Raw genomic sequence first — 16,073 nt, 5'->3', positions numbered from 1 at the left:
AGTTGTAGTCCCTCCTCTGGTCACTTACCTCTTCTCTCCTCAGTGCACGACACTCTACTTCATACACTTCCTCGCGCACACTATCCACTAGTCATGTGACCCGGGGAGTGTGATGTCACTGAGGGGCGGGGCCTCCCGCTCCCTATCCACTAGTCATGTGACCCTGGGAGTGTGATGTCACTGAGGGGCGGGGTCTCCGGAGGACAGGAAGCAGCAGGTTGTACATGAATGGTGGATGAAGGACCTGTGATGATGTAATAGATCATGTGGGCGGAGCGCTGATTATGAGGGGGAGGAGTCGGTACTGATCAATGTAAACCTTAGTGTTGGAGATGAAATTGTTAGCCAACGTTATTAGCTAACCAGAAAAGTGATATTTGGTGGAAGCTTTCAGGGCACACAGGCCCCTTCTTCAGGCATGGATACAAATGAAGCTCTGAGAGAAAAACACAACATCTGAGGGATGTTACAACAAGATAATTAGTACATCTGGTGAGACTCAGGATGGCAGGGGTCTGGAGTCAGGGGGTGGCCTAGGATGGCAGGGGTCTGGCGTCAGGGGGTGGCCTAGGATGGCAGGGGTCTGGAGTCAGGGGGTGGCCTAGGATGGCAGGGGTCTGGAGTCAGGCGGTGGCCTAGGATGGCAGGGGTCTGCAGTCAGGGGGTGCCCTAGGATGGCAGGGGTCTGGAGTCAGGGGGTGGCCTAGGATGGCAGGGTCTGGAGTCAGGGGGTGGCCTAGGGTGGGAGGGTCTGGAGTCAGGGGGTGGCCTTGGGTAGCAGGGTCTGGAGTCAGGGGGTGGCCTAGGATGGCAGGTTCTGGAGTCAGGGGGTGGCCTAGGATGGCAGGTTCTGGAGTCAGGGGGTGGCCTAGGATGGCAGGGGTCTGGAGTCAGGGGGTGGCCTAGGATGGCAGGGGTCTGGAGTCAGGGGGTAGCCTAGGATGGCAGTGTCTGGAGTCAGGGGGTGGCCTAGGATGGCAGGGGTCTGGAGTCAGGGGGTGGCCTAGGATGGCAGGGTCTGGAGTCAGGGGGTGGCTTAGGATGGCAGGGTCTGGAGTCAGGGGTGGCCTAGGGTGGGAGGGTCTGGAGTCAGGGGGTGGCCTTGGGTAGCAGGGTCTGGAGTCAGGGGGTGGCCTAGGATGGCAGGTTCTGGAGTCAGGGGGTGGCCTAGGATGGCAGGTTCTGGAGTCAGGGGGTGGCCTAGGATGGCAGAGGTCTGGAGTCAGGGGGTGGCCTAGGATGGCAGAGGTCTGGAGTCAGGGGGTGGCCTAGGGTGGCAGGGTCTGGAGTCAGGGGGTGGCCTAGGATGGCAGAGGTCTGGAGTCAGGGGGTGGCCTAGGGTGGCAGGGTCTGGAGTCAGGGGGTGGCCTAGGATGGCAGGGTCTGGAGTCAGGGGGTGGCCTAGGATGGCAGAGGTCTGGAGTCAGGGGGTGGCCTAGGGTGGCAGGGTCTGGAGTCAGGGGGTGGCCTAGGATGGCAGAGGTCTGGAGTCAGGGGGTGGCCTAGGGTGGCAGGGTCTGGAGTCAGGGGGTGGCCTAGGATGGCAGGGTCTGGAGTCAGGGGGTGGCCTAGGATGGCAGGGGTCTGGAGTCAGGGGGTGGCCTAGGGTGGCAGGGTCTGGAGTCAGGGGGTGGCCTAGGATGGCAGGGGTCTGGAGTTAGTCTCTTGTGGGGATTGAAGTGAGTCCATGTAATGAGCCATAAACCCCGGTGCGATATTGAGGCCTGGTGTCAGTGACTGGAAGGTCATCATCAGTTTGAACTCCCAGGTTTTCCTTTCTCTGTTGTCCTTTCAGTATGAGGACCTGTAAATCCTTCTCGCTGTGGCCTGGTCCAGAGAAGTGTTTCCCCACAGGTGTGTCCATCCCCTCGCTTCTGGTGTCTGTGAGAATTCATCCTGCTCTGAAGTTTTTGTTGAGTCTCCCCAATGTATATATTATTTGTGCGACACCTCATGCACAGTATCATGTACACAACATTGGAGGATCTACAGGAGAATGTGCCTGAGATTTTATACTCCTGTTGTGTGTCGGGGATGTGGACTGTGCCGGATGATAGAACATGGGCACAAGTCTTGCACCTTTTGTTGTGGCAGGGATAAGTGCCCGTCTGTGTTGGTGGTGAGAGGGCACTTCTTACCAGGAGATTCCTCATGTGTGGTTTGGCTGTTTGTAGGCAAGGAGGGGTAGGTCCGGGAATATGTCCTTTAGCCTGTTGTCCTTATGAAGAATGGCTTGGAGATCTACTGCATTTGGGGGTTGTACATGACCACCAGGGGCGCTCTGCACTTGTCCTCTTTCTGTTGGTATTCCAGCAGGCTGCTCCTTGGGATCCTTGTAGCTCTGTGGTTCTGTGTATCTGTCAGGCTTAGAGGTTGTGAATCCTCTGAACCACTGCGGACGATGGCACAAGCCACTACCTGGGACCGGAGTCTAAGTGGTACCCGGTTTTCACCAGAGCCCGCCGCAATGTGGGCTGGACTTGCTGCGGCGTGGTACCATCAGGTCTTTCCACAGGCATGACTTGTCCGCAGTGGCAGCCAAGGTCGAGGTACAGAAACGGCAGGCAATCTCGTAGTCGGGGACAGGCAGGAGGTCAGGACAGGCAGCACAGGATCGGAGTCGGAGACGTAGCAACAGGTCAGGGCAGACGGCAAAGGAGCGATGTCAGAAACGGAACCAGGGTCACAATGGGAATTCACAGAAAGAGCACAAGGCATCAGAAAAGCTTTCTCTAGGGCGCTAGGCACGAAGATCCGGCAGGGGCTTGCAGGAAGAGGCAGGCTTAAGTAGATTTATGCTAAATGGCCAGCGCCAATTAATGGCGTGCTGGCCCTTTAAATTTTGAGAAGCTGCGCCTCAGCATTCGGGGCCGCGCGCGCACAGTGGAAGGGAGCGAGACGAGAGAGGTAAGCATCGCTGGCGACGCGCTGGCAGGGGAGCACAGGTGAGCCCGAGACCCGCGATATGGGTCGCGGGACCACCCTTGACAGTATCTATAACCAGCGGGTGATACCCCTGTTGTAAGAATGTTCTTCTTAGTGATAGAAGGTGTTGTTCTCTATCCTCACTCTCTGAGCAGATCCGGATGTATCTCAGAGCTTGGCTGTAGACAATAGATTTCTTGATATGTTTTGGATGAAAACTGTTCCACTTTAGGTCCGCTGGACGGCCTGTAGGTTTTTGATAAATTGTAGCTTGTATGCTGTTGTCCTTAATGTATATGGTTGTGTCCAGGAAATGTACCTTAGATTTTGAGTTGTGGAAAGATTATCCCGGCACTTGCTCCACAGACTTGCAAGACATCCGTAGTAAAGATTCTCTCTTATTAAATATACACAAAATAAAACTGAGAACACGTATCCAAAGAGTCCAATACACCGACCTACGCGTTTCGGCGGTCACGCCTTATTCATGGTTAGATTTTGAGTAGTCCAGGGAGAGTTTTATGTTAGGATGAAATTTGTTAAAACTTCTGTGAAAAGACAACCGTTCCTCCTCAGATCCTGACCAGATAATAAGCAGGTCATCAATATAGCGGAAGTGCTAGAGGTTTAGTGGTGGCAGATTGTTAGAAACTCCTCCTCTAGTTCTGCCATGAACAGGTCGGCATACTGTCTGCTCCCCATGGCACTTCCCATACACTGCAAGTAAATGTCCTCACCAAAGGAGAAATAATTGTGATGCAGTACAAACCTGATGAGCTGTAGGACAGGTTCTGTGGCCATGTTGTTCTTCTGCAGTAAGTATTCACAAGCAGCTCTACCATCTTCATGTGGGATTTTGGAGTAAAGGGATGCAACATCCATAGTTGCCAATATTGTGCCATCTGGTAGTGGACCCAGGTTGGAAAGTTTGCGCAGGATGTCGGTGGTGTCTTGGACATAGCTAGGCGTCTCCTTCACTAAAGGTTTTAAAATGTTCTCCACCCAGCCAGAGATACCTTCAGTTAGGGTTCCAACACCAGAAATAATTGGTCTCCCTGGATTGCCATCTTTATGTATTTTTTGGGAGCATGTAGAATGTACCTATTCTGGGAGTGTTTGGTAGTAAGTCCAGTAGAGAGTCAGATATTGGTGTCAAAGCCATTAATGATCTCAGTAAGTTCTCTAGTACATTGTACCGTGGGATCTTCCCTCAATGGTGCGTAGTATCTTTCATCAGAAAGTTGTCTGTTTGCTTCCTGAATGTAATCTGAAGTGTTGGTAATCACTACGGCTCCACCTTTGTCTGCTGCTTTGATGACAATATCTTTGTTGGATTTTTATGATTGTACGGCTTTCTTTTCTTGTACGCTTAGGTTGTCCGTGATGTTGTGATTTCTGTCTAACAATTCCAATTTCACTTTTTTTCTGAAACAGTCTATGTAGTAATCCAAGGTTTGATTAAATCCGGGTTGTGGCTTCCAATAAGACTTCTTCTTCTTTCTTGATGTTTCGTGTCCTGGGTCAGTCTGTAATGTGGTCTCACTTTTGTCATAAAAGAATTCTTTCAGTCGTAATCTGCGAAAAATTCTTCTACTTCACTGCAGAATTGAACCTTGTCAAGTGGTTTTATGGGACAAAATGTCAGTCTTTTAGATAAAACTTTTAGCTGTGCTTGGTTTATCCAACTTTTGAAGGTAAAAGTGACCCCACAGAGACCTATAAGAATCAACTAATTGATATGACCAAGAAGTTTTCAACTGAGATGCAACACAAGGTCAACCATCTCATCCCAGAGGATCCCAGGCCAGGCTGTTTCTATATGCTACCCAAGATCCACAAAGATGGCTATCCAGGAGGCCTATTATTTCTGGCATTGGCACTGCAACATCCCCCACCGGGGACTAGCCTTTTCTTGGGGCCTGGAGGCACCCGGGGCCCAGAATACCAGAGTGGCTGGCGGTTGCGGACTAGGCACAATAGTGTCACGGTGCTTGGTTTGGGGACCGGAGGGCTGTCCTACAGCCTGGCAGGTCTCCAGCAGGTGGTGTGTACAAGTAATAATGGAGGAGAGGCTGATACACTGGTTCTCCCTGGGGCAACCCTGACTGTCTGTAGTATGAGTCCCTGGATGGTGGATGAGGGTGCCCTTGATGGTGATACAGCTGTAGCAGGGACCAGAAGGAGGCAACGTTGTGCAAGAATAACTTACAGTTCTTTATTTGAACCAACAGCAGCAACGGGCCAAACGATTCGGTACAGAGGCAGATTACTGGGAGTGATCTTGGAGAGTGAACCTCAGGAGTTTGATCAACAGCCTGGTTACAGGTGCAGGCTGGGATGTAACTGTGTCCAATGTTGGAAGCTGCAGCTTTAATCCTTGGTGTTCTGTGTGAGCTCACTAGAGGTGTGAGGCACACGCTGCCTCTGGTCACTCAGTGTAAAGTTGCTGAGGCCTAGGAGGCCTGTGGTCAGAGCATATGCTCTGAGGTCTCTCTGGTAAGAGAGCTGGATTCAAAGACAAGAAGACTTATTCCTTCCTGACTAAGGGTTTTGTTAATCCCTGGTCAGGTGATCTCACTCTCCAATCATACTCCAGGTACAAAGCTGGAACATCATTGGATAATAAACATTAAACAGTATTCAAAAAGCTTAACCCTTGCCTGTCCAGGCAGTATCTACTGCTGCACAATTACCGCTATGTGTACTGAATTGTACAAGGGGCTTATTCGCAAACACTCCTCTGCCTTGCGCATTGGCAGGGGTGTTGCAGCACCTTGACGGAAACTATCTCAGGTTGGGTGGAAAATCTCCTTAAACTCCTAGCTACATCCAGGACACTACTGACCTTTTAAACAAACTCAAGACTGTAGGTCCACTTCCTGATGGTACAATTCTGGCCACCATGGATGTGGAATCTCTATACATAAAGATGTAATAGCAGCATATGCTGGGCACACACGGAGAAGCACAACTTACCAACAGAACTGATCCCAGAACTCATACAATGTGTGGTCACCCACAACTATTTCTCATTTGGAGAGGATCTGTACCTACAGTGTATGGGAACATCAATGGGTTCAAGGTGTGCACCACAGTACGCCAATCTTTTTATGGCTGAACAGGAAGGTGCTTACTTATCCTCATGCACCACAAAACCCATGATCTACCTCTGTTATATTGATGATATTCTAATCATTTGGACTGCAGGTGAGGAGGCCCTAATCCAAACCACGAGGGCTACAACAACTTTCACCCCAACATCAATCTGAAACTAAGCTATTCAGACAAAGAGATACACTTTCTGGATACCACCATACAGATAAAAGACAGCCACTTAACCACAACACTATTCCATAAACCAACAGACAGAACAACCTACCTGAGAAATAACAGCTTCCACCCCAGACATACCAGACAATCTATCATATACAGCCAGGCCATACGCTACAACCGTATCTATCATATACAGCCAGGCCATACGCTACAACCGTATCTGTTCAGACAAGAACGACCTGTAAAAACACTTCCTGGAGCTCAGGTCTGAATTTCTCCAGTTAGGCTACAGACCAAAAGTGACTGATAACCAAATAAGTAAAGCAGCAGCCATCAACAGAGAGGATTTACTCAAATATAAGGAGACCCAACAGGAGGCCAGAGTGCCCCTAGTAGTCACTTATAGCCACAACTGGAGATCCTACGTCACATATAAGGAGACTCAGCAGGAGGCCAGAGTGCCCCTAGTAGTCACTTACAGCCACAACTGGAGATCCTATGTCACATATAAGGAGACCCAGCAGGAGGCCGGAGTGCCCCTAGTAGTCACTTACAGCCACAACTGGAGATCCTACGTCACATATAAGGAGACTCAGCAGGAGGCCGGAGTGCCCCTAGTAGTCACTTACAGCCACAACTGGAGATCCTACGTCACATATAAGGAGACCCAGCAGGAGGCCAGAGTGCCCCTAGTAGTCACTTACAGCCACAACTGGAGATCCTACGTCACATATAAGGAGACTCAGCAGGAGGCCAGAGTGCCCCTAGTAGTCACTTACAGCCACAACTGGAGATCCTATGTCACATATAAGGAGACCCAGCAGGAGGCCGGAGTGCCCCTAGTAGTCACTTACAGCCACAACTGGAGATCCTACGTCACATATAAGGAGACCCGGCAGGAGGCCAGAGTGCCCCTAGTAGTCACTTACAGCCACAACTGGAGATCCTGCGTCACATATAAGGAGACCCAGCAGGAGGCCAGAGTGCCCCTAGTAGTCACTTACAGCCACAACTGGAGATCCTACGTCACATATAAGGAGACCCAGCAGGAGGCCGGAGTGCCCCTAGTAATCACTTACAGCCACAACTGGAGATCCTACGTCACATATAAGGAGACCCAGCAGGAGGCCAGAGTGCCCCTAGTAGTCACTTACAGCCACAACTGGAGATCCTACGTCACATATAAGGAGACCCAGCAGGAGGCCAGAGTGCCCCTAGTAGTCACTTACAGCCACAACTGGAGATCCTATGTCACATATAAGGAGACCCAGCAGGAGGCCGGAGTGCCCCTAGTAGTCACTTACAGCCACAACTGGAGATCCTACGTCACATATAAGGAGACCCAGCAGGAGGCCGGAGTGCCCCTAGTAGACACTTACAGCCCATAAGCATCTGGAGTTGGGTCTATCTACCAGCACTCTGAAGGTAAAGGTGTTGGCTCTTAGTGCCTTCTTTGACCAGCCCCTCATCGAACACAGGTGGGTTAAAAGATTTATTAGAGCATCCTCTAGATTAAGATCCCAGAACATTAACCCCTTAACGCTCTGCGCCGTAGCTCTACGGCGCAGAGGTATAAGAAGTTTATGAAGAGGGCTCACGGGCTGAGTCCTCTTCATACAAAGGTGGGGGGTTTTGCATTTTGCAGAAAACCCCCACCGCTAATAACCGCGGTTGGTGCTTGGACCGATCGCGGCCATTAACCATGTCATTGCCGCCAGCAAAGTCGCCGGCGGCGTTTAAAAAATGGCCGCGACGGGCGCCGCCATCTTTATTGCGATCGTCGCGCCCCCGAACGTCATCGGGGGGCGGCGATCAGTTGCCATGGTAGCCTCGGGTCTACTTTTGACACGAGGCTACATGGCTTCTGCAGTTTCGTTACAATGAGCCTAGAACGGATATAAAACATAATAAACAGTAAAAATCACAAACATATTAGGTATCGCCGCGTCCCAAAATGCCCGATCGATCAAAATATAAAAACGGTTACGGGCGGCGGTGACCTCCGAGGCGGGAAATGGCACCCAAATGTCCGAAATGCGACTTTTACACCTTTTTACATCACATAAAAAATGAAATAAAAAATTATCAAAATGTCGCACAGACCTCAAAATGGTAGCAATGAAAACATGGGCTCATTTCGCAAAAAATGACCCCTCACTCATCTCCGTGCGCCAAAGTATGAAAAAGTTATTAGCTATTTTTTGTACACTTTCGTTTAATTTTTGAAAATGTATTAAAACACAATAAAACCTGTATAAATTTGGTATCACCGCGATCGCACCGAACCAAAGAATAAAGCTGAGGTGTTATTTTGAGTGCACAGTCAAAGTCGAAAAAACTGAGCCCACAAGAACGTGCGTTTTTTTAAAAAATTTTTCCACATTTGGAATTTATTTTCAGCTTCGCAGTACACGGCATGTTAAAATAAATAACATTACGGGAAAGTAAAATTTGTTACGCACAACATAAGCCCTCACACCTGTACACGTAAAAATGAAAAAGTTCTTCATTTTTTGAAGTTGGAGAGCGAGAAATGAGCGGTAAAACCCTGCGTCCTTAAGGGGTTAATAAAACATCTTCATGGGATCTGTCATTAGTTCTGAAGACTTTAGTAAAAGAACCAGTTGACTCATCTAATATAAGAAACTTAACATTAAAAACGGTATTCCTGATAGCCATCACCGGAGCCAGAAGGCTAGGTGAACTACAGGCTATATTGATTAGAGAACCTTACATGAGAATTCTCGAGAATAGTATTGTGCTTATGTTGGACCCACATTTTGTTCCTAAGGTGGTCTCAGATTTCCACAGGATTCAGGAGATTATACTGCCTTCTTGGGAGATGGCAAATCAAAAACTATACATTTTTCCACATGTTGCGTTTTACTAAATTTGCAGAAGAGAAAATATATAAACATGGTATGATAGTGTTAAGGATATTGCACTGGTCTTGGACGCCGTGTTACATACTACTCTTCAGTAAGGACAGAGTGTCTTTTCTGTGTTACTCAATCCATTCCAGCGCTGGAAACAAAGCCTCATAATTCAAAAATCACCTTGCAACACGGACGGGGATGGTTTATAAGCCTTGTGTATCCAAAGACCCTTATGGTCTCTTTTACAATTCTGGCGCCCTATGAACGTGGGGCTCTGATGTGGACAGCTGAACACTCAGGCAAGCTTCATATTAGTCTGTGCCACTCTTGTGAACGGAATTGACAATGGTGCACCAAAGGTAAGCAAATTTTATTGTCTAACTTGATATGTCACTTCTGTTTCACGGACAGGTTGGACAAAGTAAGATTGCATCTGTGTTTAATAAATTCTTACTGTTTACTATAACCTGGGCTCATTCTGTTGGCAAAGAACCCTTGCAAGGTGACATGACTGACTTTTGAGACCTAACCGTGACCATATATGTTGTAGAAAAAGGTCTGCAGTGCCCCTTATGGATTGTTGAGGTAGTTCCGATAGTTTTTGTGATTGTGACTTTGTTGAGATTTGTTTCTGTAAGTGGTGAAAGAATCTGGAAGTCGGCAGAGACAAACTCTGGCCAGGTTTACATACCTTTCCCCTGGGATTGGGATCGGCCCCGTGATGCGGTAAAGGACAGTAGAGTCTCAGGGATACTGAGAGAGATTTTACAGTTCAGCGTTAACGCCTTGATTTCTGAAACATTGTGTGAAGGTCTCTAATTTGTACTTACTGATAGTTAGCGGGGTAGTCTGGTTCTGCATTTACGGAGAATATCTATAGCCCTTGAACAAAACAAGTATTCCACAGATCACAATATGGGTAGTGAACAAAGTAAGACAGCTGGACACTGCAGACCTAAAAAGGCAACTGACATAGTGTCACACAGGAAAGGTAATGAGTGGGTGAAAGGAAGTCATGAGGTATTGAAGGTTTTGGGTATGTTAGATGATCCCCTGAGTGTGCAAAGGTGATAGACAGCACTTGATGAAAATAGGGGCTGGCTCAAGGACAAGAAGTGGCATACCCAGGCAGAAAATTGGTGTTGATGTTGTTGAAGTTGAAAAAGAAAGTTAAAGGAAAGGGAAGTGGATGGGGTTGATTACTGGAGACTTAGACCAGTGACTACTGACGGACCAGGACAGAGTTGACAGGAGTCCAGAAAGAGTGCCACCTGAAGAGAGAGACGGGCGATAAAGGACATTTCAAAGTTTTTGATGTGGAGAGAATTTGAGAAAAAGAGATTTTATGAAGTTTCCTCCCTGTAAAAGGAAAAAAAAAAATGGCGTCTAAGATCTGGACCAGCACCCTCTTAGACTCCACCCCCTTATCCCATATCAGCAGAGGGATGGATTCAGGGAGTCGGGAGAGACTTGTGGGGTTATTGTGGTGCCCCCCAGCTTCTCCTCAGACTATGTCACTGGTCACACCCCTGTACCTGGGGGTAAGAGAAGATGACAAGCCCTTCCAATTTTCAGTGGCGGCCATCTTAGAACAGTATATATTCTCAAGTCCCTGAAAATTAATTGCCTATGACTACTCTGTTGGCAGCCATAATGGCTGGTTGAGGAGAATAGTTGTAGAAAAAAAATGTTTTTTGTTGTAGTTCAGCAGCTGAGCAACCTTGGAGAGTCTTGACACATGTCTGGAATAATGGCCGGCTTTCAGATCTCTGTTTAGATAATTCTTGGAGTGGGAGGTTGTTTTGGTTGATTATGGTCCAGTTAAAACTTATTTGATCTTGATCATTAGAGAAAAATTACTAAAAAAAAGTGTTACTTTGTCTTTGGTACCTGCTTTCTGGAGTTTAAAGGCTAAAATGAGGGGCTCCAAATCTGTGCTGCTTGGAGTGGAATGCTGTGTTTGTTATCTCGGAGCAGACAGGCTGGCAACCTTGGAAAGAGGTGGGGGGGGGGGCGACTTTGCATCCTATGTTTTATCTGACAGCCTAAAATTCTCCATATTGAGCTGTGGTGATGCAAGAATACAGTATGCCCTGTTTATGCCTATGTACTCCACAAACAGAGTTAGAGACTAAGCAAGGACAAGAACCCAACTCTATGACAGAACCTTGGTTCCCTTTTGACTAAACACTAACATTTCATTTAAGTGCACCTGATTTCTGTTTGAGATACGGCAGTCTGGTCAGAACTTTATAGATAGCACAGAACGCTGAGCTGGAGATAGTGAAGGGAGAATCCCATATGTCTAGATGAGATAAAGCGGAGACGTAAAGGGTCATGGAAGAATTCAAGGGGAACTGTTTACAGCTTTTGTACACATGGGCTATGACCTGACACTGTAGTGTACATGTAGTGCACTTTGCCAGCTGTTTTGTAACAGGTTATTACCAAAGGTGTAAACGGACTAGAGACATCTCTACCAGACTGGCGTACAGAAGGACCGACAAGACTGTTACAGAAAGCTAGGGGGAAACAGAGACCAGGGTCGACCGACAGTTTCACAGACCTCTGCTAAAGTAAGGCTGATAACAGTTCTGGAAGTCCCAGACCCAAGTGGGCGTGCTTCAACTTGTAGGGAGGAGACATGACTAAAGTGGGTGGCCACATCCTAGGAAACGGAGACGCTACCCAACAGGGCGTGACTAGGAGGGGGGGGCGATAACGGACGAGGACGTCAGCAATTACACCCTCCCCAAGACAGAGTTAGCTCCTTCCATTGTAGAACTGATGTGGGACTCCTCCTCTGATAGACCAGTGAAGATAAACTCGTTCCCACTAAAGAAAAGTACCCAGAAAGAACAGCCACATACATGTAGGATGGTCCATGACCTCCAAGCTGCCAATGAGTGTACTGAAGCCCAGTGGTCCCTAACCCACAAAACTCACTGGCAGCTGTCCCCAAGAGTGACATATTATTCACTGTTACCGATTAGGCAAATGTTTTCCTCTCTGTGCCAGTTCAGTATTCCAGTATACCTGGTGCAGATTCCCACAAAGGGGGGGGGGGAGACCCCCCCAGCCAGTACGCCAAGGCCCTACAGGAAGTAGACTGGCAGACTAGCCCCTTACTGGATGTTCTCTTGTTTTTGTGCCTCTATTTTTCAGGTTTGCCAGGATGCACCTATTGACCTTATGTGTTTTCTGTTCCAGAAGGGTCGCAAAGTTTCCAGAGACAAACTCCAGTATTGCCGGGAGAAGGTGGTCTTCCTAAGCCACTGATTCTCAGCCACAGGCAGACACCTGACAGAGGAAAGAAATCTGGCAGTGAATATGCCCCTGTCTCGAGGCCCTAAGACTCTTCACATGCTTCTAGGACTGGCCAGCTCCTGCAGCCTGGGATAAGGTCTGCTGCCCCCAGCCCAATGCTGCCCCCTTTATGACTGCATTGCCTCTTCCCCATTTGCCCTTAGTCAGGAGGAAATTGATGTATTCCACAGCCTTAAGCTGGCAAAACCTGTCCGCCACGGTCCTAGGTACACCCCACTGGACCAAACCTTTTGTTTGTTTTGCATTGAGTATCTAGGCCACGCCATAGGTGTCCTAGCCCAGTGGCCCACTATTAAGCCTGGTTAGAATCAGTAGTGAGGGGAACCCCTGATGTGTCAATAGCTACAGGCAGCAATCTGCTCAGCAAGGCCAGTGAGTTAATCCTAGATCACTCAGTTACTGTGCAAACCCCACATGACTTGTACAGTGCCCTCACCCAAGTGCAGCCCAAGTATCTGAGCAATGGGCAGACAGTGACAAGGTGCACAGCTCTGAATCCTTCATTCTGCCGCCAGTCTTTCAGGATTCAGAAAAGGCTTGGGGGAGAGAAGGGTGATTAACCCAGATGTTGAGTTTTTCTCGTAGATGGCTCCAGGTCTGCAGGAGAAGACAGACGGTTCTACACTGGATATGCAGTGGTCAGTGGCGCACATGAGGCAGTAAAAGCAGAACCACTCCCTCCACGCAGGTCAGCGCAGGAGGTGAAGTGACGGCATCCAGTGAAGTGAAGTGTTACAGGTGGTGGAAGGTAAAAGGGCGAACATCTATACTCAAGGTATAGTTCTGGGGTCTAAACACGACTATGGCACGCTGATAAAAGAGCTTATGGACGCTCTCTTACTTTCACAAGAGGTGGGAATAATAAAAGTAAAAGCACATGTGGCTGACAGGGTGGCGAAAGCAGCTGCACAGATGGAACCCAGAGATTGTCCTCTAGTCTCAACGGTGAGTTCTGAGTTCAAAGTGTTTGATCCACAGGTGTTCCAGTCCCTGGTGGCCCGAGTGTCATCAGAAGAGAAGGAAGTGTGGAGGAAAGCTAGAGCCCAGATGCTGATGGGACCTGGATGCTGGGAGAGAGGGTGTGCCTGCCAGGAGCTCTGCACCCGACAGTAAGTCAAGTAGCCCACAGACACACACATCCAAAATGACCATGCTAAGTGCTTATAAACCACCACTGGTTTGCCCCAGGCATTACTCCCCCTGACATTAGACTAGTGAAAGCCTGGATAGTCTATGCCCCCCACAACCCGGGTAAGGTGGCAAAGACCCCACAGAAGGTGACACCCAAGCCACTGTATCCCTTCCGGAGACTGCAGATAGATTTTATCCAGCTACCAAAAAGTGGTGCGTAGGAGTACGTGCTTGTGTGTATTGATCTCTTTCCAGGGTGGCCAGAAGCTTCTCCCATGACCAAGGCTACTGCTAGAGCTGCAGCCAAGAAGTCGGTGAGATTTTTCTGCAGGTTTGGACTTCCAGAGACCATAGAGTCCGGTCGTGGAACCCACTTCACTGGACAGGTGAATACCCTCCTTGGTGTAGAACAGGCCCTACACACCCCTTACCCATCCCCAAGCTAGTGGTGGGGTTAATAGACAAAAAAGAATTCTTAAGTTGGAGATCCAGGAGGCCATGGTAGTAACAGGGAAACCATGGCCCGAGTGCCTTCCTGCTGCCCTGTATTCCGTTAGGACCACCCTTAACAGAAAGACGGGATTGTCCCCCTTTAAGATGCTTTTTGGCTGTACACCCATACTAGGCCTCTGATTCCCACAGACCCTATAGCCGATGGCAGGAAACCAGGTGGAATATGCCATACAGTTGACCTTGGAAAAAGTCCGAGCCACCTCGGACGAACAGGCTGCTCAAGGCGCAGCATCCACCCGGTGGAGAGCTTCGGTTGGTGAGGCGTGATCCGCAGTGCTTTGTTTTCTCACCAATAAAGTAAAATCGGGATAGAAGGACACCCTGTTGTTTGCATACAGATTTTCCTCCTGGAGATCCTTTATCTGTTCCGGCATTGGCCTTTGGATGTCTTAGATCTCAGAGACTCTACCCTCGTTTTCAGTAATTCTCTCCTTGTGTACACCATGTCTCTATGTAACAAGTCCTCCTGCATCTCATCTACTTTGGTGACCATTTTGGATTGACACAAGTTAATAGCTGCCAACACTTCTGCAAATTTTCAGTCTAGCATTGTGGCAGGGTCTGAGAGGCCGGGTATAGCTTCTGATGATTCCAGCTGTGGTGCGCTCTGCGCGCCCTCAAACAGGGGAGAGGAACCTGGAGACCCTCGCGGAGAGCATAGTTATGTACGGGAAAACTTCCCCAGTTTTTAGGCACTCCAGTGAATGAAATGGAGGGTCTTCTGAGAAAAACTCATCGTCTGAAGTAGGCACCAGACATCATTTTGGAGAGTTCAGCTGTCTTTTTCCTGTTACCCATGATGATAATTAGCCAGCACTAGTGGGCACTTAGACTGGGCAGGTGTTAGCCAGTGGGTATTTGCAGTGTAATAACCACTTGGGATAGTCCAGAGTGAAATATAATATAAGCTGCACTATACAGTCTCTGAAGGGGTTAATAAATGACAGGACACCACAGGAAAGCCACTAGGTCCACAGACAGGGTGAGCAGAGTGTGGAGCGCTGAGAAACTGGGCAAAGAGAGGTATATATACAGTGTGGGATCCTGCCTCCTTCCCTGAAGACAATCCAAGCTGGAAAGGGTTAATTCCACCTAGCAGCAGCAGTTACAGTAAGAGAGGGCATGTCGCTGCTCCAAGACGGCGCAGGATGGCGGGAGCAAGGCTGCAGCCGCACCTTCTGATCCGGTGTCCTAGTGTCAGGGAGGGTCCCTGGAGTAGCAGCATGGCCGTTGGTGCAGGGCAGAGGAGTAGCGGTGAGCCCGAGCTCCTCGCGCAGCACACCTTGTATGGCAGAACAAGCCTGGGGGCTGCCACGTTCATCCTCAGCCTGTCTGTGGACGATGCCCGGAGTCTGAGCAACACGGATGGGGTGAGTTGGCCAGGAGATGGCTGCCAGGGAAGCTGGATTGGGTTAGGGTCCCCGGGAGCTCACCAGCACGTGTCCGCTCATTCCGGCATACAGCCACGCTCCCCGACATCATTATATTTTACCTGGAAAAAACAATCAGGGTGCGGTCATCCGGTGTATCTTCCGGCCGTTTCTGTCACAGACCTGAGAAAACGCGTAACACGCGAAACGGTCCGTCGTCTGTGGCGTGCCCGGCTCCTCTCTTGTATATCCCGCTGGCTGCCTTTATGACTGTATATTTTTGGCAAGTGACCTGTTTTTTCTTGTCTTCTTTCTGGGACATTATATTCCTTGCTGCATTTCCATCAGAGTGCACCACCTAACAGCTATTTTTCATCAGCTCCACAACACAATGACAGTGTAACAAAGGTGTAGATGACACAGTTGCCTGGAAACTTTTGTTTTCTCAAGATACTGTTTATTTATATCAGTTCTAGGGAAAGGGGGGTAATTTGAGTTTTTAGGATTTTTTATTCAAAAAATTATTTTTTTTTTTACTATTTTTCAAACTCCCTAGGGTACTTTAACCCTAGTTTGTCAGTACGATCCTCATACATTACAATGTGCGTATGTTCTTTTGAACTCTGTTACTTATCAAAGTGATTCTGAGATTGTTTTT

General features: G+C 48.7%; 1 protein-coding gene across 1 annotated transcript in view; it reads left to right on the top strand.

Annotated features, from left to right (window-relative positions):
• The window catches only part of LOC140119845 (uncharacterized), a 403,197-nt gene that overhangs the window by 284,942 nt on the left and 102,182 nt on the right, over nt 1-16,073 (top strand). The gene's annotated exons all lie outside the window — the stretch shown is intronic.

The sequence above is a fragment of the Engystomops pustulosus genome, chromosome 2, assembly GCF_040894005.1.
Source record: "Engystomops pustulosus chromosome 2, aEngPut4.maternal, whole genome shotgun sequence".
In the NCBI taxonomy this organism is placed as follows: Eukaryota; Metazoa; Chordata; class Amphibia; order Anura; family Leptodactylidae; genus Engystomops; species Engystomops pustulosus.
The sequence above is the reverse complement of the archived record's forward strand: the minus strand, read 5'-3'. Positions and strand labels throughout refer to the sequence as shown.